Genomic DNA, 22,433 nt, shown 5'->3' on the forward strand with positions numbered 1-22,433 from the left:
CCGCTGGGTCCTAGAAGGAGCTAGGTTCCTGACAGTGGGAGCACATGTAGCTCCCATTGCTGTTCCCTGTTGTTGGGAATATATCTTATTGTCGAACATGAATATATTATTGGTGAGTGTAAATTTTAGCAGTTCGATTACAAAATCTGTGTGTTGCATTGCGCTCATACCTCTCATCGATAGAAAGTGCTTGCAGGCCCTTAGTCCTATCTCGTGGGGGATTGATGAATACAATCCCTCCACGTCAAGAGTGACAAGAATGGCGTTGTCTGGAATCACCAATCTGTCAATCTTCCTTAGGAAATCCGAGGTGTCCATGATGAAGGATGGTAAGGTGTTGAGGGATGGTCTGAGAAAGGAGTCCACATAATTGCCCAGATTCTCAGTGAGGCTGCCAATGCCTGCCACGATTGGTCTGCCTGGTGGATGATTGGCATTTTTGTGGATCTTCGGGATGCAGTAAATTACAGGCATCACCGGATGTTCTGGATACAAGTATTTAAATTCAGTGGAGGTTATGATGTCTTTACTCTTTGCTTCTTTTAGAATGTTAAAGAGTTCAAATTGTAATGTAGGGATAGGGTTAAACGTTAAACCCTTGTAGAATGTTTTATCCAAGAGTTGGCGTTTAACCTCCAATACGTACACGTTTTCGTCCCAGAGAACCAGGTTCCCACCCTTATCCGCGGGTTTTATTACAAAGCCCTTGGCATTCATGAGCTGATTTAGTGCCTTTCTTTCAGATTTTGTTAGATTGTCATTGACCAATCCTGTGAAGGGTAGTCCTGAAATTTGTTTTTCAACTTCTCTGACGAAGATGTTCACAGCAGGTACCATAGATAGCTGTGGCATGTATTTGGATTTTGCCTTAAAATTTGAATGAAACCTCTCATACTGGATGGAATTCTCCATCTGTGAGGGAACATATTGACTACCTTCACTATCTGCCAATAGACTCTGAAGGTTTTGTATGCTGGATGAGTCTTCTCTGTTCAGAGAAACATCTTCCACCAGGTGTCTGCTTTTACCTTTCATAATCTGCGACAGTACGACACGACGTGCAAATAGATGTAGATCTTTAATAAACTTAAACTTGTTAAGTGAATTGGTAGGACAAAATGTTAGTCCTTTTTTTAAAACCTCTATATGCATGAGATTCAATTTGAAGGAGGATAAATTGATTATCTGAAGACCCTCTTCAGAATTATTTAATATCCCCTTCGACCCCGGAACCCTCGCGATCTGCCCCGAGGGTAGTTCGCTTGGTTCTGGTCGTAACTCCGTTGCCGTCGTTGTCTGGAGGGATACCTCCTCTCTTCTGAATGTGTACCTGCTATCTTCCCTCCTCCTTTTTCTTCCCCCTCTCCTCCTTCTCCTAAAAAAGACTGTGAGTTCCTACGGGTAGATCTGCGGTGCTCAGATTCTATGTCTGATCCATCAGTACCCGAATCATAAGAACTTCTTACTGGCAGATAATTATATACTTTTTTGTTTTTATAATCATCATTATCTCTCGAGAATTTCCTACCTTTTTTTTTGATGAAAAAAATGGTAATTCGTAACAAAGAAAGGTTAGAGAAAACCATTACACAGGCTGAGGAATCACTAAAACTGGTTAACACCTTTTCAACCAATACAAACTTTGTTAAACTAAATGAGGAAATAAAGGAACAGATATCAAGGTTACAAAATGACATCAAACTTAGAAAAGGTAGGAAATTCTCGAGAGATAATGATGATTATAAAAACAAAAAAGTATATAATTATCTGCCAGTAAGAAGTTCTTATGATTCGGGTACTGATGGATCAGACATAGAATCTGAGCACCGCAGATCTACCCGTAGGAACTCACAGTCTTTTTTAGGAGAAGGAGGAGAGGGGGAAGAAAAAGGAGGAGGGAAGATAGCAGGTACACATTCAGAAGAGAGGAGGTATCCCTCCAGACAACGACGGCAACGGAGTTACGACCAGAACCAAGCGAACTACCCTCGGGGCAGATCGCGAGGGTTCCGGGGTCGAAGGGGATATTAAATAATTCTGAAGAGGGTCTTCAGATAATCAATTTATCCTCCTTCAAATTGAATCTCATGCATATAGAGGTTTTAAAAAAAGGACTAACATTTTGTCCTACCAATTCACTTAACAAATTTAAGTTTATTAAAGATCTACATCTATTTGCACGTCGTGTCGTACTGTCGCAGATTATGAAAGGTAAAAGCAGACACCTGGTGGAAGATGTTTCTCTGAACAGAGAAGACTCATCCAGCATACAAAACCTTCAGAGTCTATTGGCAGATAGTGAAGGTAGTCAATATGTTCCCTCACAGATGGAGAATTCCATCCAGTATGAGAGGTTTCATTCAAATTTTAAGGCAAAATCCAAATACATGCCACAGCTATCTATGGTACCTGCTGTGAACATCTTCGTCAGAGAAGTTGAAAAACAAATTTCAGGACTACCCTTCACAGGATTGGTCAATGACAATCTAACAAAATCTGAAAGAAAGGCACTAAATCAGCTCATGAATGCCAAGGGCTTTGTAATAAAACCCGCGGATAAGGGTGGGAACCTGGTTCTCTGGGACGAAAACATGTACGTATTGGAGGTTAAACGCCAACTCTTGGATAAAACATTCTACAAGGGTTTAACGTTTAACCCTATCCCTACATTACAATTTGAACTCTTTAACATTCTAAAAGAAGCAAAGAGTAAAGACATCATAACCTCCACTGAATTTAAATACTTGTATCCAGAACATCCGGTGATGCCTGTATTTTACTGCATCCCGAAGATCCACAAAAATGCCAATCATCCACCAGGCAGACCAATCGTGGCAGGCATTGGCAGCCTCACTGAGAATCTGGGCAATTATGTGGACTCCTTTCTCAGACCATCCCTCAACACCTTACCATCCTTCATCATGGACACCTCGGATTTCCTAAGGAAGATTGACAGATTGGTGATTCCAGACAACGCCATTCTTGTCACTCTTGACGTGGAGGGATTGTATTCATCAATCCCCCACGAGATAGGACTAAGGGCCTGCAAGCACTTTCTATCGATGAGAGGTATGAGCGCAATGCAACACACAGATTTTGTAATCGAACTGCTAAAATTTACACTCACCAATAATATATTCATGTTCGACAATAAGATATATTCCCAACAACAGGGAACAGCAATGGGAGCTACATGTGCTCCCACTTATGCGTGCCTCCATCTAGGCATCTGGGAGATGGAAGATGTATACCAGAACTCCCTCTTTGAAGACAACATCCACATATGGTTACGATATGTGGATGATGTCTTCCTCATCTGGGAAGGCTCGGAGCATGATTTGAAAGAATTTGTTAATTCTTTAAACAACAATAAGAGTAACATCTCACTTACCTTACAGTTTAGTAAGGAAGAAATATCCTTTTTGGATATAAACGTGAAGATCAAAGATGGCTATCTGGTGACAGAAAATTATCGCAAAAGCACTGCCACCAATAGCCTACTCCACGCTTCAAGTCACCATCCAAGCCACCTAAAAAGAGGCATTCCCAAGGGCCAATTTCTCAGGCTACGCCGGAATTGTTCCACAAAAGGGAAATACTATCAACATGCGGCTGAAATGAAAAAACGGTTTTTGAATAGAGGATATTCAAAGAGGATAGTAAAACAAGCCCTAACTGGTGCGGCCCATTTGAATAGAGACAGTCTTCTTGTGCCCAAAGACAAGAGTGGCGAATCAAAGATTAGATTGGTCACTGAATATAATTGCCACTGGACATCACTAAAACAAATCCTGGCACAAAATTGGCACACTCTACTTAGCGATGAAGCTGTATCTCATGATGTTGGGGATTTTCCAAACATCACAGCCAAAAGGGCTCCAAATTTAAAAGACAAATTGGTAAAAAGCCAATATCTGTCAGTTCCTAAACAACAGAATTGGCTGTCTAAACATAGATCTTATGGCAACCATCCCTGTGGTAAATGTGTTGCATGCAAGTTTATGCTTAAGACTAAACAATTTGCAACACATACAGGCAAAACCTACACTCTAAAACACTTTGTGAACTGTAACACGGAAGGGGTTGTTTACCTCCTTTCGTGTAGCTGCCCGCGGTACTACGTGGGAAAAACGAGAAGGGCCATAAAAGACCGGATAACAGAGCACCGGGATGATGTCAAATACAAAAACCAGAAAAGTAATGTTGCCAAACATTATGAACTCATGCATGATAGCAATCCTGACTCTCTCTCTTTTATTGGAATAGATAGGGGAATTACCAATAATAGAGGAGGGGATAATGATAGAATTCTCCTCCAAAAGGAATGCAGGTGGATCTCTATTCTGGGTACACAGCTTCCTGCAGGCCTTAATGATAAATTGGATATGGCCTGTTTTTTGTAAATAAATTCATTCTCTAGGGTCTTGTACGCTATTAAGTTTAACTAAGTAAACCTTTAACAAATTGAAGGTTGCAACATTAATATAGTTAACTTTTATTCTTTTGTAAATATGCAACATAAAGTAGAGTGAGCACTTTTGCTACTCTAAATTTTAAAAATAGACAGTTTGTGTTTTTTCTTAAGTTTTGACATTTTGTATTTACCTGTAATATTTTCACCCGTCAGTAGAGGCGCTAACCATACTGTGTATAAATACGGTGACAAGTGCACCATGGATATTACGCCCTGACGAAGCCCGTAAAGCAACTTGGACGCACGGGTGAAACGCGCGTCGGCATAGGTCCAGCCGACCGGATCACGTGATGTGCGTGTGAGGATTTCAAAGTAAAGAACTTACAACAAGCCCAGCGGTTACTCAACAGCCACATTCAAAAGCAAAGTCCGGATAAACTTCTGGCATTTACTGTCATGGACTAACAGCAACCTGGCACGACCGACAAACCACTGAATCTAACAGGTCGTATGGTTCCTTACTGTTATTAGATTCCTTGCCGCTAACTGTACTAACCAGCTCTGGCTTATGTGCGTGAACTTTCGCACCTGGCAAACGCCACTCTGTCGAGAGGGGGCACGGCTCTCCTTAAGAACTTACAAGGATCATAGCTCATCTAATAACAAATGGATGGATGCATGCTGAGTACTAACATATTCTTTTGCTTCTCTGCATAGCATATACTAACGCTGTTTGCTTTAATGTGTCAATTGGTCATTTCAGACATTAACCTATGCCTTGTTTTTGAGTTTACTTATGTCATTTCCATATGAAGATTGAAATGTATGGCTCATTAACCCATGTACATATCCTGAGGGCGTGTCTCCATTTGATCACTTAGATCCCATTACACAACCTGCCCGACCTGTCATACCTCCTGAGAGAGGTGTCGGATGCAGCAGGGAGTAGTTGATCTTTGGTACACACTTTCCCTCTGTATATATTTTCTATATTGTACATATTGCAAGGTATGCCTGATTATCATATTCCGCTTGTCATAAGGCTGTCATTACTTTCTTAGATCCCACATTCCGTTTTACCTGCCCAGCAATTACCTCTTCACAGGGGTGCTGTGTGCAGCCGGGTGTAGGAAGTGTGACAGGCTTTACTTTAGCCAGCTCTGCATCTTGCTGCATTTACAATTTTTGGGCAATTTGTTTCGCACATCCCCTGACTGTGTGTGTGTGTATATATATATATATGTGTGTGTGTGTGTATATATATGTGTGTGTGTATATGTATGTATGTATATATATCTATATATATCTATATATATATATATATATATAATTTGTGTATATATACATACTGTATATACTGTGTGTGTGCTGATAAATATCATTAATAATATCTGTACAAGTAATGTACTGCTTGGCACTCAAACTTATTGTCACGTAAAAGCTTATTTGATCATTAGTAGGGTCATTGGTAGAGCTACACATGCAAACAGTGTCCACTGGCTGTGTCATATGTGGGAAACATTCCTGAGATATGACAAATGTAACCCCTGCACTGCCATAAATCTGGTAAATGTAACTGCTGCAGCACTGCCATACATCTTATAAATGTAACCCCTATACTCCTTGAGATATTATTATTTATTATTATCAGTTATTTGTAGAGCGCCAACAGATTCCGCAGCGCTATAAACAAAGGGGGAGTACAGCAAAACAATTATATGGTAGAGGGCCCTGCCAAGAGTTGCACTGTTGTAGTCAGCTCTTAAGAAGGTGATCCACAAACAGCTGGACTATTAGGCTTACATGCTAAGAGGGTTCAGGGGATTGCAGTGGAGGAGAGGAACTGGTATTAGGAAAGGTTAGCGTAGGTTGTATGCGTCCCTGAACAGTAGAGTCTTTAGGGAGCACTTGAAGCTTTTAAAACTAGAAGAGAGTCTTATGGAGCGAGGCAGAGAGTTCCACAAGATGGGAGCCAGTCTGGAGAAGTCCTGTAAACGGGAGTGTGATGAGGTGACAAGAGAGGAGGAGAGTAGGAGGTCATGAGCAGAGCAAAGGGGACGGGAGGGAGAGTATCTCGAGACAAGGTCTGAGATGTAGGGGGGAGCAGTGCAGTTGAGGGCTTTGTATGTCAGAGTGAGAGTTTTGTGTTTGATCCTAGAGGCAAGAGGAAGCCAGTGAAGGGATTGGCAGAGAGGCGCAGCAGATGAAGAGCGACGTGTAAGGAAGATGAGTCTGGCAGAGGCATTCATTATGGATTGTAAAGGAGCTAGGCGGCAGGTGGGGAGACCAGAGAGGACAGAGTTGCAGTAATCAAAGCGGGAAAGAATGAGAGAGTGGATTAAAATCTTAGTTGTGTCTTGTGTAAGGAAGTGTCTAATTTTAGAGATGTTTTTAAGGTGAAAGCGGCAGGCTTTAGCCAATGACTGAATTTGAGGAGTGAAGGAAAGATCTGAGTCGAATGTGACCCCGAGACATCGGGTGTGCGGGGTAGGGGTAATGATGGAGTTGTCGACAGTTATAGAGATATTGGGGGTGGAGATTTTGGAAGAAGGGGGGAAAATGAGGAGCTCAGTTTTGGAGAGATTTAGCTTGAGGTAGTGAGAGGACATCCAGGAAGAGATGTGAGAAAGACAGTTAGTGACACGGGTTAGCAAGGAAGGAGATAGTTCTGGTGCAGAGAAGTAGATTTGGGTGTCATCGGCATACAAATGATATTGGAAATCGTGGGACTTAATTAGGGAACCTAGTGATGACGTATAGATTGAGAAGAGAAGGGGACCGAGGACAGAGCCTTGCGGTACTCCAACAGAAAGTGGTGACGGGGCAGAGGAGGTCCCAGAGAAGGCTACACTGAAGGTACGGTTTGACAGATAGGAAGAGAGCCACGAAAGGGCTGTGTCACAGATGCCGAAGGATTGGAGGGTTTGGAGCAGAAGAGGGTGGTCGACAGTGTCAAAGGCTGCGGACAGATCAAGGAGGATAAGCAGAGAGAAGTGGCCTTTTGATTTAGCTGTAAGTAGGTTGTTGGTGACCTTAACAATAGCTGTCTCTGTGGAGTGATAGGGACGAAAACCAGATTGCAGTGGGTCAAGAAGGGAGTTTAACGTAAGGAAATGGGATAGGCATGCATATACTAGTTTTTCGAGAAGCTTTGAAGCAAGAGGGAGGAGGGAAATTGGGCGGTAGTTGGATGGGGAGGTAGGATCAAGGGAAGGTTTTTTGAGGAAAGGTGTGGCCAGCGCATGTTTCATCGATGAGGGAAATGTACCAGTGCTGAGGGAGAGGTTGAAAATGTGTGTTAGTAAAGGGGTAAGGGTAGCAGAGAGAGAGGGGAGCAGCTGTGAGGGGATAGGGTCAAGGGGACAGGTAGTGAGGCGAAAGCGCAGTATAAGTGCTGAAACTTCATCCTCAGTAACAGGGGAGAATGATTTAAGTTTCAGGTTATGAGGGTTGTGGTTGAGTGAGAGTATTTGAGGGGGGGAGAGAATGGAATTGTGTTGAGAGCTGATTTCATGTCTGATGGAGTCAATTTTGTTAATGAAGTGACTGGCAAAGTCTTGGGCTGACAGAGAAGTTGTATTAGGAAGTGGGGGAGGGCGGAGGAGAGTATTGAAAGTGGAGAACAGACGTTTTGGGTTTGAAGAAAGATTAGAGATAAGAGTAGAGAAGTAGTGTTGCTTGTGGAGATTAAGGGCAGAGTAGTAGGAGTTCAAGATGAATTTGTAATGAAGAAAATCAGCTGAACTCCGTGATTTCCTCCAACGCCGTTCAGCAGTACGGGAACATCTGCGTAGGTACCGTGTCAGAGGAGTATGCCAGGGCTGGGGATGAGTGTGTGATTTCCTAGCAGTGGTAAGAGGGGCGAGATTGTCAAGGACGGATATAAGGGTGGAATTATAGTGGCAGATAGATTGTTCAGGGCAGGAAAAGGTGGAGAAGGATGAGAGGAGTGGTTGAAGGGAATTAGCAAGTTGTTGCTGATCTAAAGACCTAATGCTTCTGTGAAGTTTGGTGTGAGGAGTAGAAGGTGGGAGAGTTGTAGGAAGGGATGAAATTTTGCAGGTAAGGAGATGGTGGTCAGACAGAGGAAAAGGGGAGTTTGAGAAGTTTGAGAGAGTGCATCGATAGCTAAAGATCAGGTCAAGGTAGTGACCATCTTTGTGAGTGGGAGAATCAATCCATTGTGACAGACCGAAGGAGGAAGTGAGTTGCAGAAGTTGTTTAGCAGATGAGGCAGAGGGATTGTTAAGGGGGATGTTGAAGTCGCCAAGAATGAGGGCAGGGGTGTCTGAGGAAAGGAAGTAGGGTAGCCAGGCAGCCAAGTGATCTAGAAATTGAGTTGCGGAGCCAGGGGGTCGGTATATGACTGCAACACATACAGAGAGAGGGGAGAATAAGCGAATCATGTGGGTTTCGAATGAGGGAAAAGTGAGGGAAGAGATAGGGTGTATTTGTTGAAAGGTGCAACGAGAGGAAAGTAAAATACCTACACCACCTCCTTGTCTATTACCAGACCTAGGAGTGTGGCTGAAGTGGAGACCCCCATGTGACAGAGCAGCAGTGGATGCTGTGTCTAGGGGAGAGAGCCAGGTTTCTGTTAGGGCCAGAAGGTTGAGGGAGCGGGAGATGAAGAGGTCATGTATAGAAGTGAGTTTGTTGCAAACAGAGGGAGAGTTCCAGAGTGCACAGGTGAAAGGGGTAGTGGCTTTAGATGCAAGAGGAATGTGAGAAAGGTGTGCAGAGTTTTGTTTTCTGAGTCTATGGGATGGTACACATGGCTTGTCAGTGGTTGGGGACCGGGATTAGGGGAGATGTCACCAGCAGTAAGTAGAAGCAAGAGGGAGAGTGACATGAGATGAGATACAGATTTGCAGTAGTGAGACTTCTTTTGAGATGGGCTGGAGGGGGTAGAGAGAGTGTTTAGGAATAGGTAAAGTTCATGAGTAGAAAAGTAAGGTGAGTTTAGGAGAGATGGGCTAATGAACAGTGCAGGTGGAGAGGGAGAAGGAGTAAGTGAATAGTGTAGTTTGTTATAGAGACAAAGGGTAGCAAAAAGGAATATGAATATATTGAGCATTTTTACAGAATTGGGAACCAGGCTACCTGTAGAAAGTTATGTGTCAATTGCAGCAGTTAAGTGAGAAGGTCTGTGATTTTTTCTGTGTTCTGAGACTGTGTAAAGGGAGAGAGATAAATTGGTTAATGATGGTCCAGAGAAAGTGTGTTAAAATGAGTGGGAGGGTACATTTATGGACATTTTAAGCTAAGGGTCAGTCATGCAGAAACCAAAAAACACATCAAAAAACAAAATATTACAGAGATAAGACAGACATACAAGGGTGAAATAAAACCATTAAGACAAATATACAGATAAATATACAACAGCTGCTTAAACTATGCAAATTATGACTAGCACAGCCTGTAATATATACATTTAAAGTAAAAACAAAACAAAAGGAATTATCACTAAATATACAAACACATACAATAAACAACTTTGCAGGTAAAATATAATGAAGCTGTTTCCCAGAAGGCTACCTGTAGAAAGTTATGTGTCAATTGCAGCAGTTAAGTGAGAAGGTCTGACACATGTAACCCCTACACTTCTTGAGATATGACACATGTAACCGCTGCACTTCCAGAAATATAAACAAATCTAACTCCTGCACAGCCAGAGATCTGATAAATGTAACCCCTGGACTGCCACAGTAGGTCTGCTCTTATTTTGACTCTCATACATGCTTTTTAAATGCGTGCCCCCTCGTGAAAAAAAAATGCCCCCCCATTTTATTCGTTCTGGAGCCGCCCCTGCTGAAGACTCGCCAGAAACACGGGGCATCAAGCTCCATACAGAGCTTAATAAATATGCCCCAAAGGTAGGCATCTGGAGCATTACATGGCAGGAAATAGTACTGCCATCTAGTGCTCCTGCAAATGGATAACATTCTTGCTAAACTGCTGCCATATTGTGCTCCAGAAACAGGCCGTTATTGTGCTCCAGAAACAGGCCGTCTCCTAAGCATTACGTCCCTGCTTTTCAACAAAAGATATCAAGAGAACAAAGAAACATTTGTAATAGAAGTAAATTAGAAAGTTGTTTAAAAATGCATGCTGTATCTGAATCATGTAAGGACATTTTGAGTTTCATATCCCTTTAAATGAATATTGTATTTGCATTCTTTGAGTGACAGATCTTGCTCTCTCTTACAGTGGGGCATTAATTGATCTATCATCGGGTACATGAGCTTAAAAAGGGCAGAAAGTGCTGTTTATTTTATTTGTTTTTCTCTACTGTATTCAGCCACAACAGAAAACAGGCACAAACATTTGCTCCCACTTTGGTTGACAGTCAGGGATGCCATCAGGGGGTGACAGGGGTGACTCCTGTCAGGGCCCCAATGGGCCAGGGGGTGGGGCAGGGGGCACCATGAGGCAAGAACAACTATTATTTAAATAAAGTTTAAAAAAAAAAAAAATTGTCAGCTACCAGAGGGTACTACAGCAGAGTGCTGTTGAGTGTGGGAAATTTCATTACAAGGAGTAAAGTATTAGCATTTGAGAGGATTTCTGAGTGTGCACTAAACCACTATGCACAGTGTGAGATAGACTTGGCACTTATGCTTGTACAGTGTGTGCCTGAGTCAGACGTCAGATCACTTTCATTTGCAGAGGAGGTAGGACTTACTTAGTAAATGTTTTTTTATTTCTTTGTGCAATTTTGGATTGTAACTTCAGTGTGGTAGTAGTTGTATGGTAGGGCCAGGGGTCAATAAAAACACATTTTTTAGCAATATGCAGCAGTGTATTTATGATTATTTGACAATGCTGTAGAAATTCTATATTTAAAGCCATGCTTTTTTTTATTAATACATATATATATATTGCATTCCAGTTTACTGCCCCTTTTTGCAAGGACTTTCCAGGTGCAAGGAGGCATTTTACGTCTGCATAAAATGTTATACTCTCAGACTAAGATTGCTCAGTGTTTGAAATGAGACAGGTTAAATTAACACTGTTCAGTTTACACTACAGCTGACTTAATTTTGAAATACATACAAACAAGCCTAAATCCTGCATTTAACCAGATCTAATGGTATGAGACTGCGTACCACAGCTTATGGTTCCACCAAGACCATATGGAGTACAGCATTTTCAAAATTCATAAGTACAGCTGACAGATGGGGCACAAAGACATACACACCCACATGTGTACACCATATTTGAAGTGGTGCTTTTGGTTTGGGAAAAAAACAAACATATATCAACCTTTCAAAAGTACTTTTCTTCATCTAGCCATCTACCCAGATCATTAATGTACAATTTTGAATTCACAGAATTATTTTTGTTTGCACATTTACAAATATGATTCTTTAAAAAGTGATCTCTTAATTTCTGCAATTTTTTGTATCATGCATGTCACACACTGTTGATTTAGGAAATGCAATGTGCAGAAATGTTACCTCCTGTGAGTGTTTCTGTGGGTGTCTGTGTTTATGCCTTTGTGCTTTTGTTTGTGTCTCTATGAGTGTGTATGTATCTTTTTTCTGTTGGTCTCTCTGTGAGGGTGGGTGTGTATGTCTTTGTGCATTTTCTGTGGATGTCTGTGAGGGTGTGTGCGTATGTCTTTGTGCTTTTCCTATGGGTGTCTCTGTGAGGGTGTGTGTGTGTATGTATGTCTTTGTGTGTTTTCTGTGGATGTCTCTGTGAGGGTGTGTGCTTATGTCTGTGTGTTTTCTGTGGGTGTCTCTGTGAGGGTGTGTGTATGTCTGTGCATTTTCTGTGGGTGTCACTATGAGAGTGTGTATATGTCTTTGTGTGTTTTCTGTGGATGTCTCAGTGAGGGTGTGTGTATGTATTTGTGTGTTTTATGTGGTTGTCTCTCTGTGTGTATGTCTTTGTGTGTTTTCTGTGGGCGTCTCTGTGTGTGTGTGTCTGTGTGTATGTCTTTGTTTGTTTTCTGAGGCTGTCTCTGTCTGTGTTTCCTTGGGTGTATGTGCAAGTTTTTTTTTCTTTTTGATAAAACTGTAGCCTACTTCATTACTTGTCAGGTCAATGTAAACAAGTGCTGAGTGTCTGTTTGGGTGTCTGTGTCTGAGTGTGTTTGTGTGTTTCTTTGCATCTCTGCTAGAGTGTCTATATGTGAATCCTTATGTATGAGTGTGTCTGTGTGTTTGTGTGTTACTACCTTTACAACATTTCCAAGTTTGACTACACTTAAGAATAAAGTGCATATAAGTTTTAGTCACATGTCACTGTTGACAGTGATGGGCATCTAATCACTGGGACATACTGTTCTTGTGATGGTTTGCCTGGGGTTTTCTCCAATGAGCTGTATCTTTGTTGCTTCATTTGTGAGGGATCCAGAAATAGCATTTTCCTGCCCCTGTTGGCAAGAGCTGCTACCCTGCGTCCCTTTAACCAAATGACGTACAGTGTATGTCCTAAAACTGCAGTGCCGTGCCATACAGTGTACATCATTTGTCTATAAGGGGTTAATGTCACAATAAATACCGCTTTAATGTCACCATAAGCACAGTATATAATATTAGTTGCTGCCCTTTTTTAGTAAATATGTTGTTCTTTTCTACTAATATTGTTTATTTCTGGTTCACATATCATTGCTGCTTCTGTTAAGTGATTTGCTTTTCAGACAAATATCACAATCTCTGTGATTGCAGTGATCAAATGTTATTTTACTAAACACACTTTAAATTATAGTTTTTATTTCCAGATCAGTTTATTATACAAAAAAGGAGGTCCCCAAACAAATAAATTCAAGTGGCCATTTTTGTTTAAAAATAATATTTTCATTTTAGGAGCAACAAATGCATAATCTATTAACTGAACCTATCTCAGAAACACAATCGTTTCCTTCAGTGTGATCCCAGAGCGAGTAGTAATGGAAACAGGAATCGCACAGGGCTATTGCTAATGAACGCAGGAAATGAGAGCATGTAGCCTCTTTTAGTTTGTGTGTTCTATTCCAAATTAGAAACAGAAAGTCCCTTGTTTGATAAATAAAGTGAATATTTTGAAATGTGTCACATCCATGTTGAACATCAAATAGTAACGGTTAGATATCAAATTCTGTACTTAAAGGGACAGGAAACCCCAAAATTATCTTTCATGATTTGGAAAGAACATTCAATTCTAAACAACTTTCCAATGTAATTCTTTAACCAAATTTGCTTAATTCTCTTGTTATCATTTATTGAAGGAACATAAGTGCACTGCTGGCAGCTAGATAAACATATCTAGTTAGCCAATCACAAGAGACAAATGTGTGCAGGTGCCAATCAGCAGCTAGCTCTCGCTAGTGTATGATATGTGCACATTGATACCAAGAGAACAAACCACATTTTAAAATATAAATAAATCAAGGAAGTTTAATTTTGACTTTCCTATACCTTTAAATGGACGGGTCAGTATTTATTTTCTTTAAATTTCGTGGTGCACTTTTTCAGATATTCATTTTCTGAAAATGAAATGAATATCAGTGGTTTGTTAAATTTACATTTTTAACAAAACGAATGGACATATCTAGTAGCATTACAATTAAACTTTAATGATTCAGACAGAACATGGGAATGTAAACAACTTTCTAATTGATTTATATTATCTAATTTGCTTTGTTCTCTTTATATTGTTTGTTGAAAAGCATACCTAGGAAGGCTCAACAGCAGCAATGCACTACTGTGAGCTAACTACTTATAGGTGGCTGCATATATATGCCTCTTGTCATTGGCTCAACTGAAATGTTCAGCTAACACCTAGTTCAGCATTGCTGATCATTCAACAAAGGATACCAAGAGAAATAAATAAATAAAATAATAGAAGTAAATTGGAAGATTGGGCTTTGTGTAACTTTAAATATGCTACAAATTGCCTCAAATTGTGTGCCACAAGAAAGCCTAAGTTATGTTGCCACATTTTTATAGCAAAAAATAATTTTGTCCAAAAAACAATGCACTTTTCTTGTTAATATAAACATTTGCCAGGCTAATCTTTATGTAACATTGTTTTATTTTGTTGCCAATGCTAAACTAAAGCTTCAATAATTGACCACCAGAATTACGACAATGATTATCATCAAGTACTGCGGCTCCTTGGGTTAATGTGACGGCGTGAGATTAATACAAATGGTGCGTGTAGGAGGCGCAATAGTCTTGCATGTGGTGAGACACTTTCTAATCAGTCCATGATATCAAATAAGGTGAATCACCGGCAAATGTTTAGTTTTTTTCATGTCTTACAATAAAATATATCTTGTAATAGAATTTGAATATGTAGTGCAAACTGTAAAATACTATAGTTATGGTTAATTACACAAGATTACAGCATTAAAGGGATAGGAAACCCATAACATTTATTTCATGATTTGGATAGAACATACAATTTTATACAACTTTCCAGTTTACTTCTATTATCAAATTTGCTTCATTCTCTTATTATCCTTTGCTGAAGGAATGGCATTGCACTACTGGCAGCTAGCTGAACACATCTAGTTAGCCAATCACAAGAGACAAATGTGTGCAGGCACCAATCAGCAGCTAGCTCCCACTAGCGTAGGATATGTGCGTATTATTTTTCAACCAGATATACCAAGAGAATGAAGCACATTTGAAAATGGAAATTAATTTAAAAGTGTCTTGATATTACCTGCTCTGGGGCCTATCTATCAAGCACCGAATGGAGCTTGAGGCCCCGTGTTTCTGGCGAGCCTGCAGGCTCGCTAGAAACAGCAGTTATGAAGCAGCGGTCTAAAGACCACTGCTCCATAACCCTGTCCGCCTGCTCTGATGAGGCAAACAGGAATCGCCACAATTCAACCCATTGGCCGCGAGTCTGCGGGAGGCGGCGTTGCTCTTGTGAGCTGCTGGTGCAATGCTGAATACGGAGAGCGTTTTGCTCTCCGCATTCAGCGATGTCTGTCAGACCTGATCCGCAATGTTGGATCAGGTCCGACAGACATTTGATAATTCGGCCTCTCTGTCTGAATCATGCAAGATTTATTTTGACTTCCCTATCCCTTTAAGACCACAGATGTGCCAGAACAGATATTTGCAGTGCCAAGGAAGCCACAGTCTAAAACGATTTATGAACCTCTGGTTTTGAGCAGTACAAAAACTAATTTGCAGTTAATACTAGTTGGCCAAGGGAGATAATGTATGTAGTTTTTCAGGCAATTTGCAGCATAGGTTATGGGATTTGCTTTTCAGACACGGACAACATTCAGTGTGAATTTAACCAGAATGATTTAATAGGCAGTGGACGGTTTTCACACGGTTTAGACAGAGCATGCAATTTTAAACAACTTTTCAATTTAGTTATTTTATAAAATGTGAAGCAAGAGAGGCAGCAATGCTCTGATGGGAGCTAGCTGATGACTGGTGGCTGCTGCACATTTATTCTTCTTGTCACTGGCTCATGTGATGTGTTTAGCTAGCTCCCAGATGTGCTTGACAGCTCCTGAGCCTAACTAGCTTTACTCTTCAAGAAAATTATTAACACACTAATTGTACAAACAGCGCTTCTAAATGACAAGTTGGGTTAAAATAATAGAAGTGATTGTAGACTATATTTTCTATAGGTAAAATAATAAAATAAAATATGAAAATTTAGGTGTAATATATGACACTTTTTAGACGCAAAACTTCAACTTATAAATAATAAAACCAGAATTCTAAAATGACTAGATAAAAATATCAATAGTATCAAAAAGTTGCAAGATAAAAATATCAATAGTATCAGAAAGTTGAAATAACTAAATATAATTGTATTGATAATATTATATAACTGTCCACAGATTCAACTTGTGGTCTTGAGGTCCTTTCTAAACTTAGTTAGGGTGGTAGCTTGTCTGAGGTGCAGTGGGAGGGTGTTCCAAGTCTTGGCTGCCAGGTGAGAGAAGGATCTGCCTCCCACTGTGGTTTTCCTGATGCGGGGGATGACAGCGAGGGCTTGGTCGGCCGATCGAAGTTGACTGGTAGGGGTGTGGAAGGTAACGCGGTGGTTCAAGTATTCAGGACCGATGTTGTGGAGGGCCTTCAATGCGTGGGTGAGAAGCTTGAAGGTTATTCTTTTGTTGATGGGGAGCCAGTGCAGGTCCCGCAGGTGTTTGGTGATGTGGCATTTACGAGGGATGTCAAGGATTAGTCTGGCTGAGGAGTTCTGGATGCGCTGTAGTCTCTTTTGGAGCTTGATGGTGGTGCCGGCGTAGAGTGTGCTACCATAGTCCAGTCTGCTGCTGACGAGGGCATGAGTGACAGTCTTCCTGGTCTCGGTTGGGATCCATTTGAAGACCTTTCGCAGCAGGTGAAGTGTGTGGAAGCATGCAGAAGAGACGGCGTTGATTTGCCGGTCCATGGAGAGCGATGAGTCCAGGATGACACCTAGATTTCGTGCATGGTTGGTGGGGGTTGGAGGGTGTCCGAGGGCTTTGGGCCACCATGAGTTATTCCAAGCGGATGTGGTGGGACAGAGGAGAAGGACTTCGGTCTTGTCTGCGTTCAGCTTTAGGCAGTTGTAGTTCATCCAGGTGGCGACTGCTGTCAGCCCTTCGTGGACATTTCTCTTGGCGGTGGTGGGGTCACTGGTGAGTGAGATGATTAGCTGGGCGTCGTCGGCATAGGAGACGATGTTGAGGTCGTGTCGTCGGGCGATGGCGGACAGAGGGGCCATGTAGATGTTGAAAAGGGTGGGACTCAGCGAAGAGCCTTGGGGTTCACCGCAGCTCATTCCTGTGGGCTTGGAGGTGAAGGGTGGGAGTCTAACTTTCTGGGTTCTGCCGGTGAGGAAGGAGGTGATCCATTCCAGGGCTTTGTCGCATATGCTGGCATCGTGTAGTCGGTTGCAGAGGGTGAGGTGGGAGACAGTGTTGAATGCTGCTGAGAGGTCTAGGAGAATGAGGGCGGCGGTCTCTCCTCGGTCGAGTAGGGCGAGGATGCTGGCTGTGGCGGCGAGGAGGGCGGTCTCTGTACTGTGGTTGCTCCTGAAACTGGATTGGGAGGGGTCCAGGGTGTGGTTGGCTTCGATGTAGTCAACGAGTTGCGTGTTGATGGACTTCTCGATGACTTTGGCCGCAAAGGGGAGCAAAGAGATTGGGCGGTAGTTCTTCAGATCATTGGGGTCAGCTGTGGGTTTTTTCAGTAGGGGTTTTAATTCTGCGTGCTTCCAGTCATCCGGGAAGGTGCCAGTTTCGATGGAGCAGTTGATGGTGCTGCAGAGCTTGGGGGCGATGGTGTCACCCGCTTTGTTGAAAATGTGATGCAGGCATTGGTCCAAGGGTGCTCCAGAGTGGATCGATCTCATGATTCTGATGGTGTCCTCTGTGGTGAGGGGGCTCCAGATGGTCAGTGGGGGGTAGGCGGTGGTGTATTTGGTTGAGGTATCGGTGGGAGTTGGTGGGTAGGCGGTGGTGGGTGAGTTCTGGGCCACGAAGCTGTCATAGATGTTGATGATCTTGCGGTGGAATTACATAGCAAGGTTATCGCAGAGGTTCTGGGGGGCAGGATGTTGTTGGTGTCGCTGTTGGGATTGGAGAATTCCTTGATGACTGTGAATAGCTCCTTGCTGTTGTGGACGTTGGCATTGATTCTATCTTGTATGGCTGTCTTCTTGGTGGTTTTGATGAGGTGGTGGTGGGTAGTGATGGCTTCTTTGTAGGCTGTTTTATTTGAGGGGGTCTTGCTATCTTGTAAGTGCAATACTGTTTGTCCTGTGTGTATTTTAAATAAACTGACGCTGTTAGTCGAGGTTGCGCCTGTCCCCTTTTCTATCTTATATGTTTCACTGATTGTCATACTATTTTGTTCTGACCATCAAGAGGACAGTCTGAGCTGGTAACATGTTAGCTTCTGTGATAGATTATATAGATAGATAGATAGTTAGATAGATAGATAGATAGATAGATAGATAGATAGATAGATAGATAGATGGATGGATATACACTTAGATAGATAGATACTATATAGACAGGTATGTAGATATAGATAGATAGACAGATGCTATAGAGATAGATTGATCGATAGATAGATGTAGATAGATAGATAGATGGATAGATGATAGATAGATAAATACTTTATAGATAGATTGATAGATTGATTAATAGATGTATAGATAGATAGATAGATAGATAGATAGATAGATATAGAGAGATAGATACCTGTAGATAGTTAGCTACTGTTGATATTGCAACAAGATATGTATTTAGTGTAAAAGTATTTGTCTGCATATATACCCAAAGCATGTGTGACTGTATATAAAAGTAACATGTTAGTACTAAATCGTTCACACACATGCAGACAACTCTTAAGATCCTAACTTGTGGGATGCTAAAAAAAAGATGCATTAAAAAATGATGCTCTATAAATTGTAATTCAGACAATGCAGTCAGAGAAGTGGAAATTAATTAACAGCAATAGTATTTTAATACATTCATTAATCAGATCCCTTATTAGCTCATAAAGAAAACTCCCTCTTTATTGATGAAACAGGACGCGCCTTCTCAATGATAAAAAGAAAAAGTTGTTTTAGTAAACACAAGAACACACACACACAAAACAAAATGGCATCAAAAAGATATCTTTTATGTCCCTGTAATATGGGACCCACTATGGGTATAGTAGAAACTAGGATCAATTTAGGAGAAAATTAATTATTGCAAAAGTTTTAATATTTGGAAACCATCCAGGCATAATAATAGTAATTCTTACTAGGATTTCTTACAGTCTGTTGCTACTGCTTTTAATTCCCATTTCCTAATTTATTCTTGGAACAGTCACAGAGATACTGAGATCAGAGCTAAGAACAAAACAATTTCACTTGATTTCAAGCCTGGAAAAAGACATCTGGAATGATTTATAAGGAGATGATGTGAGATGAGAAGACAAGATAAGATTCTCCCTCAGAGATGGGACCAGCAAACTTGGACGGCTGCACCATGATGAGAACTATTCAGTAGCAGACAATTAAGAGTTAATTAAAGTGATAGTTTATCTAAAATGCATCCCAGCAAGTAAAACTAATGAGATATAGCATTAAACATGTGCAACTGGGTTTAGACAAATTCAAGAATCACTAATACTGCTGTATTCTTTGCATTTACTTTTAACAAATATTTGAATAAGCAAATGCATCAGACACAAAAACTTGAATTTATTTATTCATGTGATTCAAACTGTTACTCTAAGAAAAGCTTCATATTTACAAGTTCACACTTTTTAATAGTAATCCAGCAATTTCATTATCAGCTGATCGATGTTGTGCTGCTGCTGCTGCTGTTTGCTTGGAGCACTGACTACTAGTTTAACTTTAAGATAACAGTTAACACCTTGAGATTTTTATATAAAACAACTTTGAAACATATTTTCATATTTCTTAAGGCTAACCCTGCTATATATATGACCCTAAATGGCTTTATAATATAACAACTGCAAAACAATGCATTTTATAATAACTTTATGACTGTGGCTAGACTTGTTGTCTGTGGACTAAAGCTCAGATTGGCTCTTACAAATAAGGCAAATGCTGAGTGGTGTTTGATAATTGAAAAATAACTGCAGTAAAAATGATGTTAACTTTGTTTTAAACCATTAAGACCTGGCTGATATGTTATTCTATAGCAACACAACAGCAATGGCAAAGGTTGTTACCGTCCCAATAAAGGCTGATAATAGTCAAAAGATTACTTGCTGTAATTTGTTAGAGCATGCAATTTTAACCCTAGCGACCCTGCACTACTGTATGTTTAAACCCTGCAAAGGTGTTAAACACACAGTAGAAGTACTGCAGAGCACTGCTTGTCCTTCATGGAAACCGCCACTGATCCAATCAGCAGTGCTAGTCACACAGCTGACTCATAACTGTTTGACTATAATGGCCCTTAAAGCTGCTGTCCAGCTACTCCTCTCCTGCAAATTGCCTACGTTTTTTGTCTAACACCTGAGACTTCATATCTTTGAGCACATATAACTTTTTTGTGCAATATTTATTTTAAGTATTATTTATTAGATAGTGTTATTATGAGTGTAACTGTAATATGTAATGTATTTTTTAAGTGTATTGTGACACTTTTTTGTTTTGTGAAACAGTTAACCTGTAATACGAGCGAAAAACAGTAACTGTTAACACTCCACACATATTGTAGCCCTAAATTATCAAACTGATGTTTATATTGTTTTATAGCTAATAATAAATTCCAAATATTTGTAACAGTTACAGTATATTAACCTCTGAATTTGCTTAAAAAGACAGGAAACATATTACAAGACAACAGCAGGGTGTATATTATTAATTCTTCAGTGCAACTTCTGCCCTGTAATTCCTTATTAATGAGATTAAAATTCCATTACCCAAGTAATTAATAGTACTACTAATTATTTAACCTACATATTTGAGATAATCTTTGTAACCATTATGCTATTGTGTACAACACAGCCCAGTTCTATATATATATATATATATATATATATATGTATTACGGAATATTCTGGCAAGTGGCAAAACTCCAAATCTCTCAGACATATTTCGCTCCAATAAATCTGATATTGTTGGTTGCACTCAGAATATGCTGGTAAATAAGACTGATGCATTTTCCTGTATTCTCTAGGGAGATTAATTACATCAATTTGTTTAAATATAGGAAAACTGTATAATGTTAGGGTATCAGATAGCACAATAACAAAAAAATGTTTCCTAAACTGACTTAATATGCTTTTTTTAACAGGTTAAAATATTGTTTTGATCTTTTCCAGTAGCAAATACAATTGAAGTATAAACAATTATCCAAGTAACCCAAATCACAAGATGTACGTTATGGCTAATTCATCCTCTATTTTGTCATTCTCAGTGACTTGCAAGGACAGTAAACAAGCATTCATTTTTAAAGCAATATATTTCTAACATTGCGGCAAGTAGTGTGTGTAGATATGAATGAGTGTGTTAACTTGCATTAGAAATATACACTTAGCACTACTTTGGGTGCTGCAATATTCTAGAATGGCCACTGAAGGCCATGTGAAGTTATTTTTTCACTGTGGCGTCAGAGGGCTGTAAGCCAATCAGAAGGCTTACTTGTCCCATAGAGAAATAGTAGAGGTTGCTCCTGTATCTCTGCTATAGATTGTCTTCCCTACTGAATGGCAGAGTTAGGAACTTTACACAGAGGGAGCACACTCTATGGCGGGAAACAGACCAACGCGTTCACACTTATTGAAACAATGAAATATGATAACAGCCAACACTAAACGTTAGTAAGGTTTAAATATAAGGTATCAGTAACTGAGTTCTCTAACATAACTCAAAGTACCAAGAGGTTTTTGGTTCTGCTCATTCCTCAAGTTCCACCAACCACTGAGATACAGAAGCCATAGCTGAGCATTGGTCAGCTTACTCTTGGGGAGGGCCACTGTTAGGCTAGCAATTAATACATATCTCCTATCTTCCTTTGCAGGATGATAGTCTATCCAGAGTCTGTACCCTCACTGGGTAGCAGCGGACCATTTGAAGAAGGATATAACAGAAATTCTGATTGTTATGAGACCAACGTGCAGTGAGACTTACAGCAAGCAGACTATGCGGTGAGTCCAATATTAAGGCCCTTGGTTGAACTTATGAGGATCAGACCAACAGGCCAAAACTCTGCTATTATAACTAAAAAGAGCTCAGTGAAAACCAAATAACTCAGAGATGGCACCTGCGGTGATCCTGAAAGACAGAACACAATGGAGAGAGAGTACAGCAGCCCTGGAAGAGAGACATGGACTACATGCAATTGTTTATGGTACATAAACCTTTCCCAGCATATACAACATTGTTACCACACACAAGCTGAAACACATACCCTTTGTGCGTGACAGGTTCTTCACTAGGGGCCCCATTCTGTGTAAATAAAAACTTCCATACAACTGCAAAACTGCTGATGCTTGTGAAGATTTACCAACACCCATTCAAATCTACAAAGTCTCACTTATCATGCTATTCTTTGAAGACAATTCACTAATGTTTCTACAAACGTCTC

At 40.6% G+C, this 22,433-nt stretch overlaps 1 protein-coding gene across 1 annotated transcript in view; it reads right to left on the reverse strand.

Moving 5' to 3' along the window:
• MMRN2 (multimerin 2) overlaps window positions 1-22,433 on the reverse strand; it is a 79,947-nt gene that overhangs the window by 53,058 nt on the left and 4,456 nt on the right. The window lies entirely within an intron of this gene.

The sequence above is a fragment of the Bombina bombina genome, chromosome 9, assembly GCF_027579735.1.
Source record: "Bombina bombina isolate aBomBom1 chromosome 9, aBomBom1.pri, whole genome shotgun sequence".
In the NCBI taxonomy this organism is placed as follows: Eukaryota; Metazoa; Chordata; class Amphibia; order Anura; family Bombinatoridae; genus Bombina; species Bombina bombina.